We start from the raw sequence: 20,106 nt of genomic DNA on the forward strand, positions 1-20,106 counted from the left end.
ATTTTTTTCACAAATAAACGCAGGTAATATCAAAGAAATTTTACCACTATCATGAAGTACAATATGTCACTAGAAAACATTGTCAGAATCGCCAAGATCTGTTGAAGCATTCCAGAGTTATAACCTCATAAAGGGACAGTGGTCAGAATTGTAAAAAATGGCCTGGTCATTAACATGCAAACCACCCTTGGGGGTAAAGGGGTTAATACCTTTTTTTTGGTGTTGACACAAGGGGTTGGAGAAAAAAATTGCATGGGCTCCAGCGCTATTTTCTGCGCCAGAGTGGGAAAGCTGACGGACAATATTTGTTGGCTGGGAAGGGGATAATACCCATGGATTTTCCCAGGCCGTGATTATCAGCCAACAGCTGTCTGCATAGCCTTTACTGGCTATAAAAATAGGGAGACGCCCCACCAAAAAAAAAACCACGTGGGGTCACCCTATATTTTATAGCCAGAAAGGCTACGCAGACAGCTGCCGGCTGATAGTCATAGCTTAGGAAGGGGCCATGGATATTGCCCCCCTCCCCCCCCGCGGCTACAAATACCAGCCCGCTACCGCCCCAGAAAAGGGCGCAGATGCGCCAATTCCAGCGCTTAGACTCTCTCTTCCCACTACCCTGTAGCGGTGGCATATGGGGTAATAAGGGGTTAATGTCACTTTGCTATTGTAAGGTGACATTAAGCCCGGTTAATAATGGAAAGGCGTCAATAAGACACCTATCCACTATTAATCCAATAGTATGAAAGAGTAAATAAAACACACAGACACTAGAAAAAAGTATTTTAATGACACATTGTTTTTGACCATTATTTATTGCACTCTCATTCCTGCGACGACCTCGTTCTCCTGGAAAAAATAAGAAACCAAATGTATACTCCCTGGTCCGATGTAGTGCATAACGAGTGTCCCACGACGATCTGCCATGGAGAACAGTCCCATCTGGAGATGTGTCTGCTCTCCATGGCTACAGCAACACACCGACAGGAGCTACGGCTTCTGCAGTGTGTAACTGTGCATGCGCGAGAGTTTACCGAAGTTCATTGACTCCGGGACTCTCGCTTTACGGCACAGCTGTGTGGGAAAATTCTCACGCAGCTCTAGTGCCGTAAAGTGACAGCACGGAGCTGCAAAACTCCAGGGAACTCCGCGATACACTGCTAGGAGCATAGCTCCTGGTAGTATATCGCCGGAGGACGGAACAGATCGACGTGGGACTCTCGTTATGGGATTTCTGCGGACCAGGGAGTATATTATTGGTTATATTTTTTTTCTAGTGGACCAAGGGCTTTGCAGAATTAGGTGTATGTGGTGAGCATATACTCTATGTTGTATGTTCTGTCTGTCATGTATGTTACATGTATTGTATGTGTTATACTCACAATTGTACTCAGTCGACGGACACAGGGACTACTCTCCCATCCTAATAGGCAGATGGGAGCAGTAGTCACATACGGCAACTGAGTACAATTGGTCACACTATCGTCGCATGGGGACAGACGCACACAGACAGACATACATTACAGGTCAATCAGACGCCCGACATCAATCCCCATGCGACGATACGACTCCATGACGGTCACTTCCTACTTCCACAACACTACACACTCCGCCCACACACTTTCTCCCACCTGACATCACTTCCCTCTGCAGCATTTTTGATACCCTAAGGCTGCCGTCACACTAGCAGTATTTGGTCAGTATTTTACATCAGTATTTGTAAGCCAAAACCAGGAGTGGGTGATAAATGCAGAAGTGGTGCATATGTTTCTATTATACTTATTATTATTATTCATTTTTATAGCGCCATTTATTCCATGGCGCTTTACATGTGAATGGGGCATATACTTTTCCTATAATTGTTCCACTCCTGGTTTTGGCTTACAAATACTGATGTAAAATACTGACCAAATACTGCTAGTGTGACGGCAGCCTAATCCGCAGGTATTTTTTCCATCTGCAGTTTTGCTGCAGATTTGACTGACTCAATGGAAGTCAATGGGTGCAGAAACGCTGCACATCTGCACAAAGTGACATGCTGGGGAAAATAAACCGCTGCGTTTCTGTGCTGAATTTTCCGCACCATGTGCACAGCGGATTTTGTTTTCCATAGGTTTACATGGTACTGTACACCGAACGGAAAACTGCTGTGCCAAATCCGCAACGTGTGTACATGCCCAAAAACAAATGCCTAAGGCCATGTTCACACTTTGCGGTTTTTACCGCGGAACCGCGGCGATATTGCATCTGCGGGTCCGCTGCAGTTTCCATTGCGTTTACAGTAACATGTAAACCCTATGGAAACCGCTGTGCACATGCTGCGGGAAAAACCGCATGGGAACGCAGCGGTTTACAACTCGCAGCATGTCACTTCTTTGTGCAGAATCGCAGCGGTTCTGCACCCATAGGAATGCATTGATCCGCTTACTTCCTGCATGGGGCTGTGCCCACCATGCGGGAAGTAAGCGGATAATGTGCGGGTGGTACCTGGGGTGGAGGAGAGGAGACTTTCCTCCAGGCCCCGGAAACCATATTTGTGTAAAAAAAAAAAAGAATTAAAATAAAAAATAATGCTATACTCACCTCTCAGCGCTGCACGCGGCCGTCCGGTCTCAAGTTTGCTATGCGACCAGGACCTGCGGTGACATCGCGGTCACATGACCGTGACGTCACGAAGGTCCTTCTCGCACAGCATCTTTGGAACCGGACCGCCGCCTGCAGCGCCGAGGAGATCGGGACGTCAGAGGGTGAGTATATCATTATTTTTAACATTACTATTGATGCTGCATATGCAGCATCAATAGTAGGAGTAAATCCCGCAGCGGAACCCGCAACACAAACCGCGATAAATCTGCAGGGATAACCGCAGCGGGTTTGCCCTGCAGATTTATCAAATCCGCTGCGGGAAAACCCACAGCCCCCTTCCCACGTGTGAACATAGCCTAAAAGACCACTTGGTGTCTTTTTTAAATCATTAGTGGCTTATTTTTATATATACACATATATATATATATATAAAATACAAACACAGAAAATGACAGTATGGCCGCTGTCACACTTGCGAGTGTACTGCGAGTCTCTCCAGCACTGGAACGCGCGGCTGCGTGTATTTCTATGCAGCTGAACGCTCCGGTCCGAACCGCCGGCAGCAGTGTCGGGCATTGAGGCGAGTTTCTTGCATTGCACTCACACGTAAAAAACGCACACAGTTCAGGGAAGAAAAACACGGTGTCCTGAAGCAGCTCCCTCCGGAAAAATAGCAAGAGAATTTGCCCTCCTGAGAAAACCACGTTGTGTCCATACCCTGCCAATATGAGACCACCACATGGCGCTTCTCAGATAAACTAGCAAAATACAAATTGTTTCATCCCTCCCGCCTCACGGCACGTTATTACATCACTGGCCATCATTTTCTTCCCGAATTTCCTGTCAGAAGTGCTACGTGACTTGCATCTTTCCCCTCCAGTCCGTGCTGAGGGAGTCCTCCTGCTTTATGTGGCTGCACGTCCAGGCAGGCAGACAGGCGTGCGCGGGACACCACGGGAGGATGCATTGTCCCCGTCACAGAAGGCTCCGTGCGCCAGTGATTGGCCAATGCCGCCCCTCGGAACATGCAGGCATTCCAGCCATGCTTCTCCCGAGCGGCGGTTGGTCGCACGCGCTCATCCCCCTTCCCGCTCCCTTATCCTTTCCTCAACCCAATTGGAGGGCCCCTGGTATTAGCTGCCCGCAGCCCCGTGCGCGGCGCCTGGGATTGGCTGAGCGGTCCGGGAGAAGGAGGCGTGGCCTGCTGGGGAAGACGCGCCATTTTACCAGCATAGTGCTGTGGCTGCTTATTGCAGCCTTTTTGGACTCGGGTGAGTGCGATGCTTCGTCTCCTTGTCATTGCTGTGGTGTGTGAGCGGTGGTGTACGTGCCTGGCTGATTGGGGGCAGGCAGCTGCCCAGAGCTGTGTAGGCGTGTGATAATAGGTGGGCAATCAGTGCCTGCCCCTGTGGCCACTGATAAGAGGTGTATGCTGAGGATACAGGACGGTGGCACCCGGCTGGACCACGGCTCTGCCAGCCATGCTGTGGGCATACCCAGTAACGATCGATCGCTTGCACTGTGTGATGACAGTGACGGGTCGTTTTTTTCCTATTTGTATCAATTAAAACGTCCACTGTTGTTGAGCTCATTGTTCCAGGATCAATATGTATGAAACTAGATGGTGGCCCGATTCTAACGCATCGGATATCGTAGAATATTTATGTAGTTTATTTATGAAGACGTACGTAGTGTATAGCACAGCCCACATAGTATATTGCACAGCCCACTCAATATATTGCACAGCCCATGTAGTATATAGCACAGCCCCCGTAGTATATAGCACAGCCCACGCAGTATATAGCACAGCCCACGTAGTATATTGCACAGCCCGCGCAGTATACTGCACAGCCCACATAGTATATAGCAATATGAGCATCATATCCCTGTTAAAAAAGAAAAAAAAATTAAAATAAAAAATAGTTATATACTCACCTTCCGTTGGCCCCCGGATCATGGCGAAGCGGTTACTGACGCTCCTCGCGCGCTCCGGTCTCAAGAATGCATTGCGGTCTCGTGAGACCGCACAGTATATAGCACAGCCCACGTAGTATATAGCACGGCCCACGTAGTATATTGCACAGCCCGCGCAGTATACTGCACAGCCCACATAGTATATAGCAATATGAGCATCATATCCCTTTTAAAAAAGAAAAAAAAATTAAAATAAAAGTTATATACTCACCTTCCGTTGGCCCCCGGATCATGGCGAAGCGGTTACTGACGCTCCTCGCGCGCTCCGGTCTCAAGAATGCATTGCGGTCTCGTGAGATCGCAATGCATGGAGCGGTCACCGGAACATCGCGAGGAGCGGGAAAGGCCTGTTCTGGATCCGAGGGGCCGACGGACGGTAAGTATATAACGATTTTTTATTTTTTTTAATTATTTTTAACAGATTTTTTTACTATTGATGCTGCATAGGCAGCATCAATAGTAAAAAGTTGGTCACACAGGGTTAACAGCAGCATTAACGGAGTGCATTACACCGCGGCATAACGCGGTCCGTTAGCGCTGCCATTAACCCTTTGTGAGCGCTGACTGGTGGGGATTATGGTGCGGGCACTGACTGCAGGGAGGAAGGAGTGGCCATTTTGGCGCCGGACTGTGCCCGTCGCTGATTGGTCGCGACAAAACAGCCACTACCAATCAGCGACTTGGATTTCCATGACAGACAGAGGCCGCGACCAATGAATATCCATGACAGACAGACAGGAGGACAGAAAGATGGAAGTGACCGTTAGACAATATATGGTAGACTAGATGGTGGCCCGATTATAACGCATCAGGTATTCTAGAATATGCATGTCCGTGCAGTATATTGCCCAGCCCGCGCAGTATATTGCCCAGCCCACGTAGTATATAGCAATGTGGGCATCATATCCCGGTTAAAAAAAAGAATTAAATTAAAAAATAGTTATATACTCACCTTCCGTTGGCCCCTGGATCAAGGAAGCGTTTACCGACGCTCCTCGTGCACTTCGGTCTCGAGTGCATTGCGGTCTCGCGAGATGACGTAGCGGTCTTGCAAGATCGCAATGCATGGACCGGTCACCGGAGTGTCGCGAGGAGCGGGAAAGGCGCCGGAAGGTGAGTATATGCTGGTTTTTTATTTTTTTTTAATTATTTTTAACATTAGATCATTTTAATATTGATGCTGCATAGGTAGCATCAATAGTAAAAAAGTTGGTCACACAGGGTTAAAGGGACACTGTCACCTGAATTTGGAGGGAACAATCTTCAGCCATGGAGGCGGGGTTTTGGGGTTTTTGATTCACCCTTTCCTTACCCGCTGGCTGCATGCTGGCTGCAATATTGGATTGAAGTTCATTCTCTGTCCTCCATAGTACACGCCCGCGCAAGGCAAGATTGCTTTGCGCAGGCGTGTACTACGGAGGACAGAGAATGAACTTCAATACAATATTGCAGCCAGCATGCAGCCAGCGGGTAAGGAAAGGGTGAATCAAAAACCCCGCCTCCATGGCTGAAGATTGTTCCCTCCAAATTCAGGTGACAGTGTCCCTTTAATAGCAGCGTTAATGGAGTGCATTACACCGCGGCATAACGCTGTCCATTAGCGCTGCCATTAACCCTGTGTGAGCGCTGACTGGAGGGGAGTATGGAGCGGGCACTGCCTGCGAGGAGGAAGGAGCGGCCATGTTTCCGCCGGACTGCGCCTGTCGCTGATTGGTCATGGGCGTTTTGCCACAACCAATCAGCGACTTGGATTCCATGACAGACAGAGGCCTCGACCAATGAATATCTTTGACAGAAAGAAAGACAGACAGAAAGACGGAAGTGACCCTTAGACAATTATATAGTAGATGTGAGTATTGTGGTTCATGACTTTTTTTGTTAAAGGGAACCTGTCAGCAGGATTGTGCACAGTAGCCTACAGTATCAGGTAGGTGCCATTATACTGATTAACATGGTCCCTTGGGTGATGAAATCTGTCTTGAAGTTGTTTTAATCTTTTTCAGTTAATGATATGCTCATGTTCCAGGGTGGAACATATGGGGGGGCTTCATGTGGTTCTCTGTGCTTAGCTATTCATCAGTATGGCTTCTGACAGGTCACTGATCCCTCACTGACCTGCCCCCTATTTTACATACAGTATAGCACCACATAAAGACCCCCCACAGGCCGCCCCAAAACACCAGCATATTATTAACTCAAAACTGAAAATAAAGATTACAGGGAACCTGTCACCCCCAAAATCCAAGTTGAGCTAAGCCCACCGGCATCAGGGGCTTATCTACAGCATTCTGTAATGCTGTAGATAAGCCCCTGATATATCCTGAAAGATGAGAAAAAGAGGTTAGATTATACTCACCCAGGGGCGGTACCGTGTGGTGGGCGTCACAGTCCGGGGCCTCCCATCCTCTTACGATGACGTCCTCTTCTTGTCTTCACGCTGCGGCTCCTGCGCAGGCGTACTTTGTCTGCCCTGTTGAGGGCAGAGCAAAGTACTGCTGTGCGCAGGCGCCGGGAAAGGTCAGAGAGGCCCAGCACCTGCGCACTGCAGTACTTTGCTCTGCCCTCAACAGGGCAGACAAAGTACGCCTGCACCGGAGCCGCAGCGTGAAGACAAGAAGAGGACGTCATCCTATGAAGATGGGAGGCCCCGGACCGTGACACCCACCACACGGTACCACCCCTGGGTGAGTATAATCTAACCTCTCTTTCTCATCTTTCAAGATACATCGGGGGCTTATCTACAGCATTACAGAATGCTGCAGATAAGTCCCTGATGCCGGTGGGCTTAGGCCGGTTCACATTGCGTTAATAGCAGCCCGTTAACACATACGTTAACGGGCTGCTGTTAACGCAAGTGCCGTTCTGGCAGGACGCTAGCGCCGATAGAGCATCTGCTAGCTCTATCTGCGCTAGCGATGACTGACCCGGAAATGCTGCAGCCCGCATCTCGGGGTCCGTCACTCAATGACGGCACATCGCTAGCGCACGCCCATTGTGGGCGTGCGCTAGCAATGCGTCCGACATTGCATTCAATGGTGGCGTTAACGAACTACGTCACACCGTGTTATGCTGCGGTGTAACGTAGTCCGTCTAACGGACACGAACGCAATGTGAACCCAGTCTTAGATCAACTTCCATTTTGGGGGTGACAGGTTCCCTTTAACCAACAGGCCAGACCACATATCAAATATAAGGGTTGGGGGTCACTTGAGTAATAGTGATTGCAAAAGGATAAGTTTTCATGTATCCTTTAATAAGATGTGTAGTAGAGGGGTTACAAGGACACTAATCTTCAGGAAGGCAAATTTCCAACGGATGAGAGATGATCTTGGTGCAATTAACTGGGACGATATCCTGAGACATAAAAATACACAAAGAAAATGGGAAACATTTATTAGCATCCTGGATAGGACCTGTGCACAGTATATACCGTATGGGAATAAACATACTAGAAATAGGAGGAAACCAATATGGCTAAATAGAGCTGTAAGGCTACGTTCACATTAGCGTTCTGCGCCGCTGTGTCGGCGACACAACGCACGCTAAAACGCACCAAAACGCACGCAAAAACGCTGCGTTTTGCGACGCATGCGTCGTTTTTTGCCGAAATTTGAACGCAAGAAAAATGCAACTTGTTGCGTTTTCTTGGTCCGACGCTTGCGGCAAAAAAGACGCATGCGTCGCACAACGCAGCACAAAAAGACGCATCCCCCATATCCCCATGCGTCCCCCATGTAAAATATAGGGGTGCATGACGCATGTGTCGCCGCTGCGTCGCCCGACGCAAACACGACGCAAAACGGGAAACGCTAGTGTGCACGTTACCTAAGGGGCGCAATAAGTGACCAAAAGAAAGCATTTAGAGAATTAAAGGAAATAGGTAGTGATGAGGCATTAAATAAATACAGAAAATTAAATAAATTCTGCAAAAAGCAAATCAAGGCAGCAAAGATTGAGACAGAGAGACTCATTGCCAGAGAGAGTAAAAATAATCACAAAATATTCTTTAGCTACGTAAATAGTAAGAAACTAAAAAATGATAGTGTTGGCCCCCTTAAAAATAGTCTGGGTGAAATGGTCTATGAGGATGAGGAAAAAGCCAATATGCTAAATGACTTTTTTTCATCAGTATTTACACAAGAAAATCCCGTGACAGACAATATGATCAGTGATAACAAAAATTCCCCATTAAATGTCACCTGCTTTTCCAAGCAGGAAGTACGGTGGCGTCTAAAAATCACTAAAATTGACAAATCTCCGGGCCCAGATGGGATCCACCCCCGAGTACTGCAGGAATTAAGTACATTCATTGATAGACCATTATTTTTAATCTTTAAAGACTCCATAATAACAGGGTTTTACCACAGGACTGGCGTATAGCAAATGTGGTGCCAATATTCAAAAAGGGGACAGAAAGTGCGTTGTGAAACTGCATCCGCTGCCCACATTGTGCTACATCTAACACACTGTCCGTCGGGCCGACGGTTTGCGACGGCCCCGTACCGATGCAAGTGTGAAAGTAACCTAAGAGAGAAGCAGAGATTTCTAGGCAGAGTGAAGAGGGGGGGTCGGAAAAGCTCACAGCGTGTGTCTGAAAAGCCATGGACCTTTTAGGTATCTACTCAAAACATGGCATATTCATATTATTGTGACAGTCTTTTTCCAGTGCAAGCAGCTGATTTATGCCTCTAAGCAGCGCATGGCAGTGACGTAATGTGCTGCTTACAAGCAGAGGACAGATGACTGAATACTCACTGTTCTCCACGTCGTGACTGTGCATGGAGGGCAGTGAGTATTCATTGCTATTTAGTGGAAATGAATAGCAATGTAAGAGAAATGAAAATTCGTTCTTTCCACTTCACTTTGTTCTTAACTTTTTTTTTAATTTTTTTATCCTGACAGCGGCATTAAACTACCACTTGCGGCAGCGCGGCCGGAAATGCGCGCATCGCCGACCACCGTCACACGATCGGCGGTCAGCGATGCGTCAGGATAGTAACCATAGAGGTCCTTGAGACCCTGTGGTCGGCGCTCATAGCAAGCCTGTAATTAAGCTACATAGGAGCGATCTGATGATCGTTGCTGTGTAGCAGAGCAGAATAGGCTATGCCAGCTTCTAACCTAACATGGAGGCTATTGAAGCATGGCAAAAGTAAAAAAAAAAAAAAGTTTAAAAAAAGTGAAATAAAAAAAAAATATAAAAGTTTAAATCACCCCCCCCTTTTGCCCCATTCAAAATAAAACAATAAAAATAAAATCAAACATACACATATTTGTTATCGCCGCGTTCAGAATCGCCCGATCTATCAATAAAAAAAGGATAAACCTGATCACTAAACAACGTAGTGAGAAAAAATTTGAAACGCTAAAATTACGTTTTTTTGGTTGCTGCAACATTGCATTAAAATGCAATAACGGGCGATCAAAAGAACGTATCTGCACCAAAATGGTATCACTAAAAACGTCAGCTAGGCATGCAAAAAATAAGCCCTCACCCGACCCCAGATCACGAAAAATGGAGACGCTATGGGTATCGGAAAATGGCGCATTTTTTTATTTTTTTTAAACAAAGTTTGGAATTTTGTTTTCACCACTTAGATAAAAAATAACCTAGACATGTTTGGAGTCTATGAACTCGTACTGACCTGGAGAATCATAATGGCAGGTCAGTTTTAGCATTTAGTGAACCTAGCAAAAAAGCCAAACAAAAAACACGCATGGGATTGCACTTTTTTTTGCAATTTTACTGCACTTGGAGTTTATTTCCCATTTTCTAGTACACGTCATGGTAAAACCAATGATGTCGTTCAAAAGTACAGCTCGTCCAGCAAAAAATAAGCCCTTACATTGCCATATTGACAGAAAAATAAAAAAAAGTTATAGCTCTGGGAAGGAGGGGAGTTAAAAACGAACACGGAAAATCGGAAAATCCCAAGGTCATGAAGGGGTTAAATATGGAGCATCTTATGGGGCCCATCATAAACTTTATGGAGCATTATATGGGGTGTATTTTGTATGGAGCATATAATGGGGCCCATCATGAACTGTATGGAGCATTATATGGGGCTCCTGATTCAATATGGATATTCAAAAACACTTAACCTGCTGATGTCTCGATAAATTTTTTTTTCATTGGTATTTATTTTTATTTTTGAAATTTACCGGAAGCTGCTGCATTTTCCACCCTAGGCTTATACTTGAGTCATTAAGTTTTCCCAGTTTTTTGTGGCAAAGTTAGGGGTCTTGGCTTATACTCGGGTCGGCTGTACATGAGAAGGGGTTACATCAAAAAACAAATATCACTTACAGTAAACAAAACTAACAATGACAGACTGGTATAGAGGGAAGAGGACCCTGCCCTTGCGGGCTTACATTCTACAGGATTATGGGGAAGGAGACAGTAGGTCGAGGGTTGCAGTAGATCCAATGGTGTTGAGGTGGCCGTGTGGTCTTTACAGGCTGTAAGCTTCCTTGAAGAGGTGGGTTTTCAGGTTTCTTTTGAAGGATCCAAAAGTAGTGGATAACCGAATGTGTTGGGGCACTGAATTCCAGAGGATGGGTGATAATCGCCTCCAAAACTTCTCCCAAATGAGTGAGGAGCGAATAAGTAAGCGTGGAGGAAAGGAGGAGGTCTTGGGAGGACCGGAGATTACGTGAGGGAAGATATTGAGAGATTAGTGTGGAAATATACGGAGGAGAAAGTTTATGGATGGCTTTGTAGGTCAGTGTTAGTAATTTAAACTGGATACGCTGGGAAATTGGGAGCCAGTGAAGGGATTTGCGAAGAGGTGAAGCAGGAGTGTAGCGAGGAGAGAGATTAGTCGGGCAGCAGAGTTAAGGATGGACTGGAGGGGTGCGAGAGTGTTAGAAGGTAGGCCACAGAGGAGTATGTTGCAGTAGTCGAGGCGGAAGATGATTAGGGCATGCACGAGCATTTTGGTAGTGTGTGGGTTGAGGAAAGGACGGATTCTGGAAATATTTTTGAGCTGGAGGCGACAGGAGGTGGCGAGAGCTTGGATGTGCGGTTTGAAGGACAGGGCAGAGTCAAGGGTTACTCCGAGGCAGCGGATTTTGGGGACATGGGAAAGTGTGATTTCATTTATTTTGATAGATAGATCAGGTAGGGAAGATATGCGTGATGGAGGAAAGATGAGTTCAAATTTGTCCACGTTGAGCTTGAGGAAGCGAGAGGAGGAGGAGGATATGGCCGATAGACACTCTGGGATTCTGGAGAGCAGAGAGGTGACATCTGGACCAGAGAGGTAGATCTGAGTGTCATCGGCATATAGATGGTACTGTAAGCCATAGGACCTTATGAGTTGTCCCAGGCCGAGTGTATAGATTGAGAAGAGTAAGGGTCCTAGGACAGAGCCTTGGGTGATTCCAACAGAGAGGGGGCGAGATGAAGAGGTAGTATGGGAGTAGGAAACGCTAAATGCGATTGGCAAGGTATGAGGAGATCCAAGATAGGGCAACGTCTTTGACACCAAAAGAAGAGAGGATCTGTAGTAGGAGGCAGTGGTCAACTGTGTAGAAGGCAGAGGACAGGTCTAGGAGGAGGGGTATAGAGAATTGTCTGTTAGCTTTGGCTGTAAGTAAGTCGTTAGTAATTTTGGTCAGGGCAGTCTCAGTGGAATGGTGGGGCAGAAGCCAGATTGTAGGTTGTCGAAGAGAGAGGTGCAAAGTGAGAGGAAAGTTCAGCATGGACATGGTGCTCAAGGAGTTTGGAAGCAAAGGGGCGATAGCTGGACATAGTGCTTGGGTCAAGGGATGGCTTTTTGAGGATAGGTGTGATTGTGGTATGTTTGAAGGCAGAAGGGAAGGTACCAGAAGTTAGTGAAAGGTTGAAGAGATGGTAGATAGTCTAGATTATGACGTCCGAGACAAAACATGTGCATCGATGTCAGTAGCCAAAGTAATTGTACAAAAGTGTTCTGCAGACAACTTTAGTTTATAATCCGTGTCAGATGCTTCTCGAATAAGATTCCAGCAATAGTCAGCCAGCATTGATGTACTCCACTTTCACTGGTACCTTTTCTCTGTCAGCGCAATGTCTTGGTGATATTTTTCACCGTGTTCATCGCTAATGGCACCAAGGTTGGCTGGAAAAAAGTCAAGTGAGAATGTAGAAAATGCATTTTTAGTGACATATTGCATTTCATCAAATGATATGCTGTGAGCATGTTGTCCACGAGTTCAAAGTTCCGTGCCCTGCTGTTGCCAAGGAAGTTGAAGGTCACATCTTTAAAGGCTCTCCATGCCACTTGTTCAGCACCTTGCAAAATACCATCAAAGCTACTGTCATTCATTATATCTCTGATCTGTGGGCCAATAAAAATACCTTCTTTAATCTTTGCATCACTTATTCTTGGAAATTTCTGTCACAAGTAAGAGAAGGCTTCCGATTCTCTGTTTATTGCTTTAACAAAATTCTTCATAAGCCCAAGTTTAATATGCAAAGGAAGGAGAAATATCTTTGCAGGATCATCTACAGGATTCATTCCTCTGTCCAGCAACCAGGTTTTCTTGGAGTGGCCAGTCCTTTCTGACTGTCCCACTCACAAATAAAACAATACTTGGTATTTCCAAGCTGCAGTCCAATAAGAAGTGCAACAACTTTTAGATCACCACATATGTTCCAGGTATTTCTAATGTGGGTCAACAGTAACTCCATATTCTCATACGTTTATTTCATGTGTACGGCATGTCCAATAGGTATAGAAGGATAGATATCTGTTGTTTAGTAAAACAGCCTTCAGACTTAAAACTGACGAGTCAATGAACAGTCGCCATTCCTTCGGGTCATGTTCGCATCCAAGTGCAGCAAACAACCCCAAGACATTGTTGCAAAAGGTTAAATTGTTGACATGGTTGAAAAATTTATTAAGATCTTCTTGACGATTGCGAAAAACAAACTCTTGTTCCTGGTAATAAGAGATTCTGTTCTAGTAGCCTTGATCCCAATAATTCTGCCTGCCTCTTTGACAATTTCAAATTAGATCAGTTTGACTAAACAGATGTGGATTAGATGTAGAAGGCTCAAAGTCTGGGTCTGTAGCAGTTTCATTTTCCACTGACCATGTTAGTTCATTTTCGTTGTCCTCCATTGTCCATGCTTTGGAACGCGAAGACTTTCATCGTGTGGCACTGGTCTTATGGCTGAAGGAAGATTAGGATATTCTATTAATTTCTTGTTCTTTGCTGAATATCCGGTTACATTTATAAGACAGATCTCTCTGCTCTCTCCATATCATCGGGACAGCGAACGGGATTGAAGGTCGTGATCCATTCAGCCATGCTCTAAGGCTTCTAGAACAAGATACACAGCATATGAGGTGCCTACTGTTTGTCCTGATCTCCAAATGAACATTCAGAAGTATAGTTCATATGCTTTCTTAATAAGTGGAGTCATTTCCTTCTTTTGTGCTTTCATTGTATATTCTCTGCATATGTAGCAGAAATTATTACTGATGTTGAGACACCGATGCAACATTTCAAAATAAATCTTCAGTTTTTAAAATGAAAAGTATTCAGGCGATTCGCATATATGATAGTAGCTACATGGAGGCCCGATGCTATCGCATCCGGAGGGTGGTAATGTCACGATAGGGGCTGGCTTTGCAGTGTTGAGAATCTCTCCCCCCATGTGCTCACCCACCTATCCACTCTTTCCCCATGTGCTGACTTCTCCCATCTGTGCTCTCCTGAGATCGCAGAGGATACATTTTGTGAGGTAAAATATTGTTTAAAAACGGTCAGTGAAATATTTTACCTCACAAAATGAAATTTCGGTTATCCCCTGCTGTAATGTCCGTATTGTCTTTTGATTCCTCCCCTGCCGAGGAGATGTGGTATACTCCGTACACGGTCAGCCGAATGAGTCATTCTGCCTGCCCGGAATTCGCATAAAAAGTGCTTGCATATGTGTAGATCAGTGATTTATGTTATTTCAGTGGAAAATTCAGAATATACTGTTTCAGAAAAAGTTCATATGAGTTTTTAGAATTATAACAGAAACTCAATGTTTCGTATCATTTCTCAAAACCCTTATGTGACAGGAAAAATCTGAAGTCATTTCTGAAATCAGCATGAAAAAATATATCAGGAACACTCAAAATTGTCCGAGGGACAATTTGTAACAGTGTTATTTACATAAAAATTAAAATTGCAGAAATTAGGTCATAGAGTTCCAGAGGACCTTTCACTAGTTTGAACATGTTTAACTACATAAATAGTAGCTACAGAACTGAATAAAATAAAAATCTCTACTTTTCAAAGATATTAGCTTGTAAAACTTAGGTTATAATTTGTAGAGCCCAATGGGACATTTACCATTTTTTTTTTAATTCTTTTTTACTAGGGGCATGTACTTCCCTTGCATGAGGTCGACTAATAAGCAGGCAACAACATAACTAGGATATGTTGCTCTACAAAAAGCTTTAGTGAAGGTTTCTTCATGTGAGATTTGTCTGGAATCCTCATTGGTTTCACTGCAGAGCTTTGCCTGACTTCAGTCTTGGGAACAGAGTGGAGTAGGTTTACTAGTTGTGGCCAAAAATTGAGTCCATTACAAATTTTGTCATTTGTAAAGAATGCTACTTCATTGTTTTTAGATCTTTTAGTCAATGTTTCTGTGGTTACTAAAGTACAATTTTATAAGCATTTCATACTTTTTTAATCTTTTTATTTAAAGATATATCACGTTTATGAGAACTCAATATTTACAGTTTTAGCCCAGATTTTTCAAGACTCTTGCCATTCGCCTTGCTATGATTGTTGGGCACAATGGTCGGTGGCTGTTTCGCGGCTCTTGCGCATCAACGGGTCCTGTCAACGATTAGAGGTTATCACAATTTCTGTCATTTTTTTTTGTCCACCCGTTTGTGATGGGATTGAGATCTGTGAAGTATCCTGGCTATGGATCCAAAATTCCCTTGCTCTGTTTACTTAGCCATTTTTAATCAGAGTTGTCACTTTTATTCTGTGACATTGTGCCCCATCATGCTGGAAAAGAGTTGGGAGAAGTTGCTCTTGAAGTGAGTATAGATACAATTCTTAATTTAAGACAAGTGTTCTCTCTTGGCCAAAATTGTGAGTGAGCCCACACATGAATGGTCCCCAGAATGATTTACTATTTGTATTACACAGGACTCGTCTAATTGCTGCCCTTTTTCAGGCATTCATTTTTCCATATATCTAAACCAGTCTGAAGGGCACTTCTTCAGAGAAAAGAACTTTCTGCTGTCCTGTTCCTGTACTACCTGCAGAATGTCTCTGCCTTGTTGATTTCTTGTAGAGAAGTGGGCTACTTTGCTGTCCTTATTGACACTAGGCAAGGTGCCAAAAATCTTCACTTCCCTGTGCATGCACTTATTCTATTCCTGAACAAGCTCTGCACTGGTGTTGAACCAATCTCCTTACTGACTCCTCTCCAGGTTATGTGCACATGGTCAGGAATGGCTCAGTATTTGTTTAGGATTTGACGCAGGTGACAAATGCACCAAATCAGCATCTGAGGTCACTGGCAGGTCACTGCGTTTTTCATGTTTTTTCCACATGCGTTTTTTCATTGCATGCATTTTTTTCGTCACTTGAAATAAAGCTAATTGAAAGTTAGTTTCTAGGAAGGGAAAAGAAGCGATTTCCTGTTTGCAGATATATTGGGGGTATGTGCAAACGGTCAGTAAACGCTGCGGGTTGGACGCTGCGTACATCTGCAGCGTCCAACCCGCAGCGTCCAGCTGATTTCAAGAAAACCCATGCCCACTATGCCTGCGGCTTCCTGCGGAGACGGACATGCAGTGCATCTTTCCAGACTACAGCATGTCAATTTATGTAGTGGAGACGCTCAGTCTCTGGTTCGTAAATTGCCCATACACTTTCATTAGATGCGGTAAAACCGCATTGTTTTCCTAATCACATGCGTAATAAGTGCGGGAACGCAGCTTACTATGTATATGTACTAATTTAAATAATGGTGAATCTTGTGACACAGCTGGAAGTACATGACACAGGAAGTGGAGGAAAGCACAAAGAGAGGTCCCCTCCTTTTTTAATAAAGAAATAATAATTAAAAAAAATAGTGAGGTCCCCCTTTATTTCTTAACCAGCCAGAGTAAAGCAGACTACTGGGACTGGTATTTGAGGCTGGTAAGGATCCAATATCCATGAACCCTTACCAGCCTGTTAATACCAGGCCGCAGCAGTCTGATTACTTAGGATGGTTAGCAAAAATAGTGGGATCCCCTCCACAGTAAATAGCATGGGGTCCCCTTATTTTTGTTAACTAGCTAAGGATAAAGCAGACAGCTGCGGCCTGGTATTCTCAGACTGGTGAGGCCCATGGATTTTGGCCCTCACCTGCCTAAAAATAGCAGCCTGCAGCCGCCCCACAATTGGCACATCCAAAGTGCCAATTGTGGCACTTTATTCGGCTCTTCCCACTTGCCCTGTAGCGGAGGAAAATGGGGTTTATATTTGTGGGGTTAATGTCACCTTTGTATTGTCAGGTGACATCAAGCCCACGGCTTAGTAATGAAGAGGTGTCTGTAAGACACCTATCCATTATTAATCCTATAGTTACATGGTAAATAAGCACACAGCCAGAATAAAGTATTTTAATTGAAATAAAGACACTCCTTTAATACAGTCATGGCCAAAAGTATTGACACCCCTGCAATTCTGTCAGATAAGACTCATTTTCTTCCTGAAAATGATTGCAATCACAAATTACCGTATATACTCGAGTATAAGCCGAGATTTTCAGCCCATTTTTTTGGGCTGAAATTCCCCCTCTCGGCTTATACTCGAGTCATATACCCGGGTGTCGGCAGGGGAGGGGGAGCGGGGGCTGTGTAGTCATACTTACCTGCTGCGGCGCGGTCCCTGCAGTCCCTGGCTTCTCCGGCGCTGCAGATTCTTCCTGTACTGAGCGGTCACATGGCACCGCTCATTACAGAAATGAATAGGCGGCTCCACCCCCATAGGGGAGGAGCCGCATATTCATTGCTGTAAATGATCGGTGCCATGTGACCGCTCAATTACAGGAAGAAGCTGCAGCGCCGGAGAAGCCAGGGACTGCAGGGACCGCGCCGCAGCAGGTAAGGGGAGCGCAGCGCTATAATTACCTGCTCCTCGCTCCAGTGCGGCTCCGTCTGCAGCATCCTCTAGCAGTGACGCTCAGGTTAGAGGGCGCTGTGACGTAGTCAGTGCGCGCCCTCTGCTGAGCGTCGGTGCTGGAGACGGAGCCGCAGAGGAGCAGGTAATTATTGAAAGCGCCGGCGTCCTGAGAAGAGAGGTGAGTATGTGATTTTTTTTTTTTTTTTTTTTTTTATTGCAGCCGCATTCTATATGGCACAGCATTATAAGGAGCACCTATGGGGCCATAATCAAAGGTGCAGAGCATATATGGCACAGCATTATAAGGAGCACCTATGGGGCCATAATCAAAGGTGCAGAGCATATATGGCACAGCATTATAAGGAGCACCTATGGGGCCATAATCAAAGGTGCAGAGCATATATGGCACAGCATTATAAGGAGCACCTATGGGGCCATAATCAAAGGTGCAGAGCATATATGGCACAGCATTATAAGGAGCACCTATGGGGCCATAATCAAAGGTGCAGAGCATATATGGCACAGCATTATAAGGAGCACCTATGGGGCCATAATCAAAGGTGCAGAGCATATATGGCACAGCATTATAAGGAGCACCTATGGGGCCATAATCAAAGGTGCAGAGCATATATGGCACAGCATTATAAGGAGCACCTATGGGGCCATAATCAAAGGTGCAGAGCATATATGGCACAGCATTATAAGGAGCACCTATGGGGCCATAATCAAAGGTGCAGAGCATATATGGCACAGCATTATAAGGAGCACCTATGGGGCCATAATCAAAGGTGCAGAGCATATATGGCACAGCATTATAAGGAGCACCTATGGGGCCATAATCAAAGGTGCAGAGCATATATGGCACAGCATTATAAGGAGCACCTATGGGGCCATAATCAAAGGTGCAGAGCATTATATATGGCACAGCATTATAAGGAGCATTTATGGGGCCATAATCAAAGGTGCAGAGCATATATGGCACAGCATTATAAGGAGCATCTATGGGGCCATAATCAAAGGTGCAGAGCATATATGGCACAGCATTATAAGGAGCATCTATGGGGCCATAATCAACGGTGCAGAGCATTCTATATGGCACAGCTTTATAAGGAGCATCTATGGGGCAATAATGAACGGTGCAGAGCATTCTATATAGCACAGTTGTATATGGAGCATCTATGGGGCAATAATGAACGGTATGGAGCATCTATTTTTATTTTTGAAATTTACGAGTAGCTGCTGCATTTTCCACCCTAGGCTTATACTCGAGTCAATAAGTTTTCCCAGTTTTTTGTGGCAAAATTAGGGGGGTCGGCTTATACTCGGGTCGGCTTATACTCGAGTATATACGGTATTTGGTATTATCTTCATTTAATTTGTCTTAAATGAAAAAAACACAAAAAGTATTGTCCTAAGGCCAAATTGGATATAATTCCACACCAACCATAAAAAAGGGGGTGGACAAAAGTATTGGCAGTGTTCGAAAAATCATGTGATGCTTCTCTAATTTGTGTAATTAACAGCACCTGTAACTTACCTGTGGCACCTAACAGGTGTTGGCAATATCTAAATCACACTTGCAGCCAGTTGGCATGGATTAAAGTTGACTCAACCTCTGTTCTGTGTGCTTGTGTGTACCACATTGAGCATGGAGAAAAAAAAGACCAAAGAACTGTATGAGGACTTGAGAAACCAAATTGTGAGGAAGCATGAGCAATCTCAAGGCTACAAGTTCATCTCCAAAGACCTGAATGTTCCTGTGTCTACCATGCACAGTGTCATCAAGAAGTTTAAAGCCCTTGGCACTGTGGCTAACCTCCCTAGATGTGGACGAAAAAGAAAAATTGACAAGAGATTTCAATGCAAGATTTTGCGGATGTTGGATAAAGAACCTCGACTAACATCCAAACAAGTTCAAGCTGCCCTGCAGTCCGAGGGTACAACAGTGTCAACCCGTACTATCCGTCGGCGTCTGAATGAAAAGGGACTGTGTGGTAGGAGACACAGGAAGACCCCGCTTCTTACCCCGAGACATAAAAAAGCCAGGCTGGAGTTTGCCAAAACTTACCTGAAAAAGCCTAAAACGTTTTGGAAGAATGTTCTCTGGTCAGATGAGACAAAAGTAGAGCTTTTTGGGCAAAGGCATCAACAGAGTTTACAGGAGAAAAAAAGAGGCATTCAAAGAAAAGAGCACAGTACCTACAGTCAAACATGGCGGAGGTTCCCTGATGTTTTGGGGTTACTTTGCTGCCTCTGGCACTGGACTGCTTGACCGTGTGCATGGCATTATGAAGTCTGAAGACTACCAACAAATTTTGCAGCATAATGTAGGGCCCAGTGTGAGAAAGCTGGGTCTCCCTCAGAGGTCATGGGTCTTACAGCAGGACAATGACCCAAAACACACTTCAAAAAGTACTAGAAAATGGT

At 45.1% G+C, this 20,106-nt stretch overlaps 1 protein-coding gene across 1 annotated transcript in view; it reads left to right on the forward strand.

Moving 5' to 3' along the window:
* The first annotated feature begins 3,748 nt into the window (after positions 1-3,748).
* LOC138669931 (heterogeneous nuclear ribonucleoprotein R) overlaps positions 3,749-20,106 on the forward strand; it is a 154,204-nt gene continuing 137,846 nt past the window's right edge. Inside the window, exon 1 of the mRNA XM_069756803.1 lies at positions 3,749-3,857. The gene's annotated coding sequence lies outside the window, so the exon portion shown is untranslated. The remainder of the gene's footprint in view (positions 3,858-20,106) is intronic.

Source organism: Ranitomeya imitator, chromosome 3 (genome assembly GCF_032444005.1).
Source record: "Ranitomeya imitator isolate aRanImi1 chromosome 3, aRanImi1.pri, whole genome shotgun sequence".
NCBI lineage: Eukaryota > Metazoa > Chordata > Amphibia > Anura > Dendrobatidae > Ranitomeya > Ranitomeya imitator.